This window comes from Mustelus asterias, chromosome 20 (assembly GCF_964213995.1).
Source record: "Mustelus asterias chromosome 20, sMusAst1.hap1.1, whole genome shotgun sequence".
NCBI lineage: Eukaryota > Metazoa > Chordata > Chondrichthyes > Carcharhiniformes > Triakidae > Mustelus > Mustelus asterias.
This window is the reverse complement of record NC_135820.1, coordinates 75,621,046-75,631,549: the sequence shown is the minus strand read 5'-3', so window position 1 is coordinate 75,631,549 and position 10,504 is coordinate 75,621,046. Positions and strand designations below refer to the sequence as shown.

The 10,504-nt window shown below is 47.9% G+C and overlaps 1 protein-coding gene across 1 annotated transcript in view; it reads left to right on the top strand.

Moving 5' to 3' along the window:
• The first annotated feature begins 885 nt into the window (after window positions 1-885).
• LOC144508262 (delayed-rectifier potassium channel regulatory subunit KCNS2-like) overlaps window positions 886-10,504 on the top strand; it is a 32,442-nt gene continuing 22,823 nt past the window's right edge. The window contains exon 1 of the mRNA XM_078236080.1: window positions 886-978. The gene's annotated coding sequence lies outside the window, so the exon portion shown is untranslated. The remainder of the gene's footprint in view (window positions 979-10,504) is intronic.

Below are 10,504 nucleotides of genomic sequence, written 5' to 3'. Positions count from 1 at the left end.
GATGCATTATATATGGGGTTGAATACATATAGATTAATTACATATATGAATTTAAATACATAGAATACATTATATATGAATTTAAATATATATGATACATAAACATGGGTTTGATACATACAGATTGATTATGTATGATTTAAATATATATTGATTCATTCTATGTTTTGGAGTAAATTTGGATACAATTTATAATTTCCAGGTTAAAATGATGTTTACGGTGTGAGAGATAGATTGTTGTACTCTGATACACAGCGAACAGTAGATGTGAAAGCTGAATCTCAGATTTATATATTTTGATCTTTGTTTTATTTAGATGTCAGTTGTTGTCTGCTCTCACTCGAGGCGATGATTTGTGGGAAATTCCCAGATGTTCAACTCCTGGGAGTGAAGATTCCCAGTGACTCATTCACACGTGTGATCCCCAAATCAGCAGCAGCGGCTCCCGGGTGGGAAGGCGACAGGAGCAGTGATCTGGACTGTTAATCGGGAAGGGCAGGCTGGCGACTCTGAACAAACAAAAAGACTCACTGACTGGGAACTGAAGTCTGGGGAAGAGTCAAAATCCCCGTCACAGGGAACTGCTGCAACCAGGACTAAACATAACTCGAGATTCCCACCGACATTTATTTAAAGAAACACCCTCATAGCACTGAGAGAAGCGACTGAGATTCACAGAAAGAGAAAATTAGCAGCAAAATAATCCTCTCGTTAACAGCTGCCTCACACAACTGTTTTTCTAAAGAAACTTGCTTGAATTGAAAATTGTGAGCATGCAGTCAGGAGCCTATGGGATGGGAATTGGATAAAACCCCTTAGATTGAACAGTGTACAGGGGAACTGAGAGGAGAGAACCGCATCAGAAAGTCAAAAGGAAGAAAGAAGCGCTATCATTCACTGAAAACATTGCTGGAAAGAAAATTGACTTAATTCAGAAAAATCCGACACAGGGAGACTGATATTCCAGCCTCTTTTAAGGTAAGGATCCCCATTCTGCCCTTGAGTGTTTTATATATTTGATGAGACATAATCTCTCATATTTTGATTTAATTGGAATATTTTTATATTCAGTTAGATTCTTTCCTCATCTTATCATCGTGTTTTCATATTCTATTTGTCCTTTGATGTCAAAGCCAGGATTACTCTAACACTCCTTTATTTTTTTTAAACTTTGTTTTCTTGGAAGCTGTTTAATTTTAACTTTGCTGCCGCAGAGGCAGGAATCACTCCCATCTCCCTGGCATCGCTTCACACTCTGTCCCTCTACGCGGGAGTGGAAATGGAAACAGGGAAGTGTGGAGGTTGGCAGAGGGAGAGAGTGTGGGGTACTGGAGGGAGGGAGGGTGAGAGAGTGTGGGGTGTCAGAGGAGGAGGGAGAGAGAGTTTGGGGTGTTGGAGGGGGAGGGTGAGAGAGTGTGGGGTGTTGGAGGGGGTGACAGAGTGTGGGATGTCGGAGGGAGGGTGAGAGAGGGTGGGGTGTCAGAGGAGGTGAGAGAGGGTGGGGTGTCAGAGGGGGTGAGAGAGTGTGGAGTGTCAGAGAGGGTGAGAGAGTGTGGAGTGTCAGAGGGGGTGAGAGAGTGTGGAGTGTCAGAGGGGATGAGAGAGTGTGGTGTGTCAGAGGAGGAAGGTGAGAGAGTGTGGGGTATCGGGGGGAGGGGTGAGAGTGTTGGGTGTCGGGGGGGTGAGAGTGTGGGGTGTTGGAGGGTGAGAGAGTGCGGGGTGTTGGAGAGGGTGAAAGGGATGGAGGTGGAAGACGGAAGGATGCAGGAGGAAATCTCAAAGCTCAGCAGTTAGCAGAGTCTGGGCAAACTGGAAGTGACAAGGCCACGCGGTGCCTCCCTGAAACAGGAGACAGGGAATCAGCTCCCACTGGAAGATTCCCATCTGTATTGGGAATGACATTGTTCCCCGGCAGGGGGTGGGGGGCGGGGGGGTGGTTATTGGAGGGGTATGGGAGGAGGAGGGTGTGGGAGAGAGGGTATGGGGTGGGGGAGGGGGTATGGGCTGGGGTTATGGGAGGGGTGTAGGGAAGGGGTATGAGGAGGAGGAGGGGGCTGTGGGGAGGGGGGTGTGGGTAGGGGGAGTGGGGGAGGGGGAGGGTTGTGGGAAGGGGCAGGGCGATGGGGTGGGATCTGTAGGGTGGGCAACATGGAAATCATTGTCTGGCAACAAGTGCACATTTGGGGCATTGATTGATCCAAATATCCATTATTCCCCGTCCTTCTCCGTCCTTCCCTGTCCTTCACTGTCCTTCCCTGTCCTTTCCCATGTCCAGTGACATTTCCTCCAAAGTCAAATGTTTCCATCGCTTTAATTTGGGAAGAGGAACAGTGAGGGTGGTTGAGGAGGGGAACACAGTGAGGGTGGTTGGGGAGGGGAACACAGTGAGGGTGGTTGAGGAGGGGAACACAGTGAGGGTGGTTGAGGAGGGGAACACAGTGAGGGTGGTTGGGGAGGGGAACACAGTGAGGGTGGTTGGGGAGGGGAACACAGTGAGGGTGGTTGGGGAGGGGAACACAGTGAGGGTGGTTGGGGAGGGGAACACAGTGAGGGTGGTTGGGGAGGGGAACACAGTGAGGGTGGTTGGGTCCAGAGGGACACAGTGAGGGTGGTTGGGTCCAGAGGGACACAGTGAGGGTGGTTGGGTCCAGAGGGACACAGTGAGGGTGGTTGGGTCCAGAGGGACACAGTGAGGGGGGTTGGGTCCAGAGGGACACAGTGAGGGTGGTTGGGGAGGGGAACACAGTGAGGGTGGTTGGGGAGGGGAACACAGTGAGGGTGGTTGGGGAGGGGAACACAGTGAGGGTGGTTGGGTCCAGAGGGACACAGTGAGGGTGGTTGGGGAGGGGAACACAGTGAGGGTGGTTGGGGAGGGGAACACAGTGAGGGTGGTTGGGTCCAGAGGGACACAGTGAGGGTGGTTGGGGAGGGGAACACAGTGAGGGTGGTTGGGTCCAGAGGGACACAGTGAGGGTGGTTGGGTCCAGAGGGACACAGTTAGGGTGGTTGAGGAGGGGAACACAGTGAGGGTGGTTGGGTCCAGAGGGACACAGTGAGGGTGGTTGGGGAGGGGAACACAGTGAGGGTGGTTGGGTCCAGAGGGACACCGTTAGGGTGGTTGGGGAGGGGAACACAGTGAGGCTGGTTGGGTCCAGAGGGACACAGTTAGGGTGGTTGAGGAGGGGAACACAGTGAGGGTGGTTGGGGAGGGGAACACAGTGAGGGTGGTTGGGGAGGGGAACACAGTGAGGGTGGTTGGGGAGGGGAACACAGTGAGAGGGGTTGGGTCCAGAGGGACACAGTTAGGGTGGTTGGGTCCAGAGGGACACAGTGAGGGTGATTGGGGAGGGGAACACAGTGAGAGGGGTTGGGTCCAGAGGGACACAGTGAGGGTGGTTGGGTCCAGAGGGACACAGTGAGGGTGGTTGGGTCCAGAGGGACACAGTGAGGTTGGTTGGGTCCAGAGGGACACAGTGAGGGTGGTTGGGTCCAGAGGGACATCGCTGCAAAGCAATAGTTTGAAGTGTCAGCGCTGAGTGATTGGAGAGAGCAGCAACTCCTCACCGCGGTTAGACTGCCTCTGCTCTGAAGTAGATGAATGCAGACTCTTTACTCTTTGTCTTTCTGGGATCTCAGCTGGGTGGGGGGGTCACTTTCATTCTGAAAGGATGTGGATTCAGCTTTCATTCCCCAACACATGTTCTCCCCCTCTGTCTGTCGGAATAATCGGGGAGTGGGGTTTAGGACAATTAGGGACTCAACCTCTTCACCCCCTGCTTTGTCTCCACTTTCTATTCATCCCATTTCCCTCTTCCCATCTTCTGCCTTTGCATTTCGCTTCCTTTCACTCCCCATTCTCTCCACTTGCCCCTCACTCTCCTCCTCCTCCCCTCCTCCCCTTCCCTGTGCCTCCCTCTCTCCAACCCTTTTTCTTCCCCTGCTTCCTTCTCATCTTCCCACACTCCTCTCCCCCTCCCTGCTTCTCTCCGCTCCCCCCTCCTCTCCTCCCTCTTTCTCTCCTCCTTCCTTTTTTCCCTTCCATCCTTCTCCCCCTCCTTCTGTCCCTCTCCCTTCTTTTCTTCCCTCCCTCCTTTCCTTCCTCCTCCTTCTCTGCCCCTCCCTCCTTCACCCCTCTCTCTCCTTCTCTCTTCCATCTTTCTCTTCCCTCCCTCCTTCTCTTCCCTTCCCTTCTTTTCTCTCCCTCCTTTCCTTCCCTGTCTCCTTCTCTCCCTCCCTCTTTCTCTCCCCCTCCCTTCTTTTCTTCCCTCCCTCCTTTCCTTCCTGCTCCTTCTCTGCCCCTCCCTCCTTCACTCTTTCCCTTCCTCCTCTCTCCCTCCCTCCTTTCCCTCACTCTCCTTCTCACCGTCCTTCTCTTCCTCTCCCTCCTTCTCTCCTCTTCTCCTCTCCCTCCTTCTCTCCCCTTGGAAGATGACAGTTCCTTCTTTTCTGGAATGTTCCTGTTTGAGTTGCTGGAAGAGCCGTTCGCACTTATTCTGAAAAAATGACTGCGCCAAAAGGATTAGCTAACATTTACAAGGTTGAAAAGAATAAATCATCCAATCGACAAATCATATCAGCACCGGCGCTAAATCAGTTCAATTACACTGTTGACCCAATAGCTTCTCCCAGGCAATCCCCTCGACAATGTCATTAGCGACCACTAATTAACAGTGATAATTCTATGGATGGGATTATGCCAAACAGACCATTACTTCTTTAAGCTTTAAAAGTGATATATCGATAATGACTCATTCTCTCTAATGGTTGTAAATAAAGTGTGAGCCATTGTGATTTCCCTATGCTTCCCGATATAAGTAAATCGAGTCTCATTATGTGTGTGTGTCTTGGGTAAAGTACCCGCCAGAATGAACATTCCTGATCAACTCTCGCTAGAATTATATCTGAGCCTTGGGTAAGAATAGAACAGACTCGACCAATGTCTCCACTGCGGTCTAATCAGTGAGCGATACTTTTCACTTACTTAATTCAACCAATCTCAGGAATTATTTTTCTGCCTTGGCCTCTGTTCCTCTGAGATTTTTGTTTTGATTTGATTTATTATTGTCACATGTATTATCATACAGAGAAAAGTATTGTTTTGGCTTAGAGAGATGTTCCACAGTCACCAAGATTGAAAAGACCAATGAAAAATCGTACCATAACAAGGAAGCAGACAGTTTTCACCTATTATGCCTGTTCTGGTTGGATGGAAGAACTACCAATGAATCCTGCAAACCTTAGCCTTCTTCAACTATTTATCCCTTTTGAAAGTTCCTATTGAATCTGCTTCCACCGTCCTTTCAAGCAGTGCATTCCAGATTATAACAACTAGCTGTGTTAAAAACATTTCCTCACCTTCCCCTTTGGTTCATTGCCTTAAAACTACATAGAAACTAGAAGCAGGAGGAGGCCATTCGGCCCTTCGAGCCTGCTTCTCCATTCATCTTGATCATGGCTGATCGTCAAATTCAATATTCTGATTCCCTCCCCTTCCCCTCATATCCCTTGATCCCTTTAGCCCCAAGAGCTACATCTAATTTCTTCTTGAAATCACACAATGTTTTGGTCTCAACTACTTTCTGTGGTAGTGAATTCCACACACTCACCACCCTCTGGGTGAAGATATTCCTCCTCACCTTAGTTCTAAAAACTAAGGACTATGAACCCTAGTTCTGGACTCCCCCACCATTCTTTCTGAATCTACCCTATCTAATCCTGTTAGAATTTTTATAAGTTTCCATGAGATCCCCTCTCACCCTTCTAAACTCCAGTGAATATGATCCTAACCGACCTAGTCTCTCCTCATATGACAGACCTGCCATCCCAGGAATCAGCCTGGTAAACCTTTGCTGTACTCCCTCTATAGCAAGGATATCCTTCCTCAGATAGGGACATGAAAACTGCACACAATACTCCAGGTGTGGCCTCACCAATGCCCTGTACAATTGCAGCAAACCATTCCTACCCCTACACTCAAATCCTCTCGCTATGAAGGCCAACATACCATTTGCCTTCTTTACTGCCTGCTGTACCTGCGCAGTTACTTTCAGCGACTGATGCACGAGGTCTCCAAGGTCTCGTTGAGTATCCACCTCTCTCAATTTACACCCATTCAAATAATAATCTGTCTTCCTATTATTGCTACCAAAGTGTATATCCTCTGGATTTTTTAACATTTATTTTTTATGGGATGTGGGCATCATTGACTAGGCCAGCATTTATTGCCCATCCCTAATTGGCCTTGAGAAGGTGGTGGTGAGCTGCCTTCTTGTAACACGTGTACTTACATGTGGTGTAGGTACACTCACAATGCTGTCAGGATACTGACAATCCTGCCATTGGAAGTGTGTTTTTCCTATATAGTCCATCAGAATTGATGAGATCAATTAGGTGGCATCATACTGCTTTACTACGTGACTACATCACTAATAAAGGAGTTACTGAGAATGGAAAACGATGCCCTGGAAACCAAAAAGTAGATCTGTTTAACTTCATTTGTGACTTACAATATTGTGAGTGGTTATGTTGCACTGCTGGGAATGGGATGATTATTCATAAAATCAAGTAGAAAAGAAAGAGGCCATTCAGCCCATCATGCATGTGCCACCATTTTGAAAGAGCTATCAAATTAGTCCCTGCAAATTTTAGTCCTTTGTGCAGTTACCTGATTCATTTTGAAAGTTAAATATTGAATCTGCTGCAATATGTTCCAGATCATAACAACTCAATGGGCAGAACATCCCCAACATCCCTCCCCCCCCGCCCACCCCGCATCACCCCCCACCCCCCATCCACCCCTTATCCCACATCGGGACTGCAAAATCCCACTCGAGATCCGTCAAATTGTCCATCTCACCGGCGACAGCTCCTGTGGTGGTTGGGAGCAGAAAACTCTATCCCTCTGTGTGCAAAAGAAATGTTTCCTCTTGTGACCTCTGCTTCTTTCAGCAGTCACCTCTAACCTGTGACCTCTGGCTGATAGCCATTGTGCCATTGGAAACAGTTTCTCTTTATTCCCATTTATCAAAACAATTCATGATTTTGAATATCTCAATCTTCCTAACAAGAACAAGAACAAAGAACAATACAGCACAGGAACAGGCCCTTCGGCCCTCCAAGCCCGCGCCGCTCCCCGGTCCAGGATTGAATCCTGAATCCAGGATCCCCGCCCAATTTTCCAGCCTATCTACATCCTAATATCCTATCCACCGAGCTGTCCCTCACAGCTACGATGCTTTGTTCCTTACGCCGCTTAGCCTTTCTGCTCTAAGGATTTCTTGACAGTAATCAGAACAGAGGGGCTAAGAGGAACAACATATCTTTTATACTGCAGCAAGACAAAAATATTCAAGAGGGGAGTAATTTCAGAGCCACTCTAAGTGTTGCACTAAAATGGACTAAATGGCATTCATCATAGAATTATAGAAGGAGGCCATTCGAGGCTGCACCAACTCTCCGACAAAGCATCATTCCCAGGCCCACACCCCACCCTATCCTTGTTACCCCAGGCATTTACTCCAATAACTTTGGGGCATGAGGAAAATTCTTTTCACCGGGCTAACCCGCATCTTTGGTTTGTGGGAGGAAACCAGAGCACCTGGAGGAAACCCACATATACACAGGGAGAACGTGCAAACTCCTTGACTCAAGCTGGGAATCGAATCTAGGTCCCTGGCGCTGTGAGGCAGCAGTGCCTAACACTGTGCCACCATGTCGGCTGATCTAGTACCTAATTAACAAGGATGATGCCAGAATTTTCAGAGGTGATAACTATTTGGAAATATTTAACAGGCTAGAGCCCTCTTGGGAAAAGAGAAGACTGAATAGTGATCTGATCATTAAGATTATAATGTAGCGGACATGCAGAAGATGCTTCCACTTTTGGGAACTAAAACTACAGACTGTAAATATAACATGGTCACTAATAAACCCTGTAGGGAATTCAGGAGAAACTTCTTCACCCAGAGAGTGGTGAGAATGTGGAGCTTACTACCACAGGAAATAACGTTGATGCATTTGAAGGGAAGCTATTAATATTATTAAACTTTATGCCTTTATTAACTGAGGCGTAGAGTTTAAGAGCAAAAGTTACGCTGGAACTATATAAAACGTTGGTTAGGCCACAGCTAGTGTTGTGTGCAGTTCTGGAATCCACATTATAGGAGGGATGTGATAGCACTGGAAAGGGTGCAGAGGAGATTTACCAGGATGATGCCTGGGCTGGAGAGTTTTAGATATGAGATTGGATAGGCTGGCATTGTTTTCCTTGGAGCAGAGGAGACTGAGGGAGGACATGATAGAGATGTATAAAATTATGAGAAGCATAGATTGAGTAGACAGGAAGAAATCTTTCCCCTTGGCGGAGGGATCAATGCCTAGGGGGCACAGATTTATGATAAGGGGAAAGAGGTTTAGAGGGGATGTGAGAAAAAATCTTTTCGCCCCGAGGTTGGTGGGAGTTTGGAACTCACTGCCTGAAAGGGTGGTGGAGGCAAAGACCCTCATAACATTTAAGAAGAATTTAGATGTACACTTGTGATGCCAAGGCATACAAGGCTATGGACCAAGTGCTGGAAAATGGGGTTGGAATAGCTGGGTGGTTTGTCTTTGACTGGCACAGATGTGATGGGCCAAAGGGTATTTTTCTGTGCTGTATTCCTCTATATACACTCGATAGAGTTAAGAATAGAAGGCTAGGCTGATGGGGTGATATGAAGACGTGTGGGAGGAAGCGCGCATGGTGCATAAAAACTGGCATGAACTAGTTGGGCCGAATGGCCTGTTATTATTCTGTAAATTTGATGCAATTCAACGTAATGCAATGGGGTCATAGTGTTCTCTGCTCACTTACCCTGTGAACCCTAGTTGGTATGACAGCATTACCCGCTTACCTTGACACCACTGACCTAACCCTCTTTGATGGGCAGAACACCTTCAGGTCAGGACGGTTATTGACATATATTCTAATTGAAGTGGACTCCTGGGTCTGTTTCCCAAGCAAGTGACAAGAGGCATGAAGAGACAAGCAGTCGTGTCCACTCATCCTTAATGCAGAGGTGGAGTCCTGCCCATAATAGGAAAGATTTGTATTTATAATGTACACAATGAGAAAAATATATATTCATGTGCATCAGGATTGTTCTCCTCAGGCTGGAGAAGGACAAGAGGAGGTTTGATAGGGGTTTTCAAATACATTAATGGTTTTGGTAAAGAGTAAATAAGGAGAAACTGGTCCCAGTGAGACAAGAGTCAGCAACCAGAGGACACAGATTTAAGGTGATTGGAAAAGAAGCCAGAGGCGACATGTTTTTACACAGCGAGTTGTTGTGATCTATCATCACTGCCTGCCTGCAAGTCTGGTAGAAGTAGATTCAATAGTAGCTTTTTACTCAGCTGGGTATTGAATAAATACTGGAAGGGTTAACCACAGAGAAAGAGTGGGGACAAATTAGACATTTCTTTTAAAGAGCTGATGTGGGCACAATGGGCGGAATCCATAGAACCATAAAATCCCTACAGTGCAGAAGGAGGCCATTCAGCCCATCGAGTCTGTACGGACTCTCCAAAGCCACCACCTTGGTCCTATCACCATAACTCCCTGTGTATTTTCCATGGCTAATCCACTCTAACCTACACATCGTGGGACACCAAGGACACCTTAGCAAGGCCAGTCCTCCTAAGTCGCACACCCTTGGAGTGTGGGAGGAAACCGGAGCACCCGGAGGAAACCTACGCAGACACGGGGAGAACCTGCAAACTCCACACAGACAGTGACCCAAGGCTGGAATCGAACCCGGGTCCCCGGCACTGTAAAGCAGCAGTGCTAACCCACTGTGCCACCGTGCCATGTCTTTCTTCTATGCTGGATCATCCTATGCTATGGTGTCTTTCACAATCTGAGAACTTTGCAAAGCACTTTCCAACCAATCAGGAATCATAAAAACCCAGAAGTGCAGAAGGAGGCCGTTTGGCCCATCGAGTCTGCACCAACAACAATCCCACCCAGGCCCTACTCCCCGTAACCCCACATGTTTACCCTGTTACTTCCTCTAACCTAAGTATCCCAGCACACTAAGGGGCAATTTAGCATGGCCAATCAACCTAACTCGCACATCTTTGGAGTGTGGGAGGAAACCCACACAGACACGGGGAGAATGTGCAGACTCTGCACAGTAACCCAAGCCGGGAATCGAACCCGGGTCCTTGGAGCTGTGAGGCAGCAGTGCTAACCACTGGGCCACCGTGCCGCCCTCTGCCTGATGTAATCAGGCATGTGATGTAGGAAACACAGCAGCCAATCAGCACACAGGAAGAATCCACAAAAAGCAGTGAGGGGATAACAATCTGTTTTCTGGGAATGTTAACTGAGAGGAAAATATTGGCCAGGGCACCAGGGAGAATATTCCTGCTGTTCTTCCTACAAGTGGGATTTTTTGTACTCATCCGCGATGCAGCATGACCTCAATTTTGCATCTCACCCAAAAGCTCTATCGGTGCAGCACTC